Here is a 1,380-nt window from a genome sequence, read left to right as displayed (position 1 = left end):
AACAAGAGGAGGGTGGAGCTCTTACCTTAAGTTTAATTTATTTAGACTTGGGTCTAGCTTTTGTTTGTTATTTTTTGTTACACATTTGTTTTTTTGTTTTCCTTGCACATGCCAGTTTTTGCCAGTAATCCATTGCACTATTTTTTACCATATTTCTCATTTTATATTTGTTGAGCGTTGCATTAGTAGAACAGACATTTAATAATTATTTCTTTTCCATTTCTGGTTTTGAGTATTTTCTTTACTCAAGAGGAGGGAATGTTGTGGAATACTTATTCCTGTTTCACCTTGACACTGACCATTGTTCATATCTCGTGATATCTTCCGGACGTCAGCATCAAGTTGACCTATTTTCACGTATCAGGACGAGGCAGATTCTGATTGGTTGTTCATTATCACATGATGTTAGCTGACAGTATATCATTGCTTGGCAGCCAATGACGGGCGGGCCACATCTGACAGACTTCGTGATTGTTTTCTGTTTAATGTCTGCCCATTTATAAATGACTTTATGATCATACCCGCATGACTATTTGTCTTTTTAACACCCTTTTGCCATGTTTCTGACCATCTTCCCACAACACAAACAATAAATAAATTTCCCTTGTCCCCCCCAGTGTCCATGTGTGGTATTAAAACCACTTACGATAAATAAAGAGTTCAAACAGGCTTCCAGCTTGGCTCCACAAGCAAAGGTAGGTTAAGATTAACCTTAACATATACATCCAAAGAGAAAACACTTCCACTAAATAAATTTACACCCATAAACAAAAGACTCCTCATTTAAAAACTCCCTCCAGGAGCTAAAAACACAGAAATACACAATTGCTATTACAATAAGTCATTTCAGTGGATTGAACAGTGTTAGAGAGGGTGAATGGTTGTTTATTCATTTGTCTCTTTGTCTGTCCCCCACAGACACACATTTAGCTTGGTTTGGTGTTCTGATGCCATCTTTCAGTTGGTGATACCTCAGAACGCTCTGTGCTTCATGATGATTTTCAGGTGTGCAGAGTGTTGTTTTTTTACACTACACAACCTTTATAAACCTCAGCAGCAGTGTGTTGTTTTTTACACTACACAAACTTTATAAACCTCAGCAGCAGTGTGTTGTTTTTTTACACTACACAAACTTTATAAACCTCAGCAGCAGTGTGTTGTTTTTTTACACTACACAAACTTTATAAACCTCAGCAGCAGTGTGCAGGTGAGAACATTGGGCCTCATGTAAAAACCGTTGGTACGCACAGATTTGTTCTTAAGTTGTGCGTACGAGTGATTTAGGAGAATTTGTGACATTCACCAATGTTTTCATATTCTACGATTTTTTTCAGACACAAACAAAATTCAGGAGTGGTCCAGACCTGTCGTATATTTTAC

The sequence above is a fragment of the Austrofundulus limnaeus genome, unplaced genomic scaffold (assembly GCF_001266775.1).
Source record: "Austrofundulus limnaeus strain Quisiro unplaced genomic scaffold, Austrofundulus_limnaeus-1.0 Scaffold98, whole genome shotgun sequence".
Lineage (NCBI taxonomy): Eukaryota > Metazoa > Chordata > Actinopteri > Cyprinodontiformes > Rivulidae > Austrofundulus > Austrofundulus limnaeus.
Note: the sequence above shows the minus strand (reverse complement) of the source record.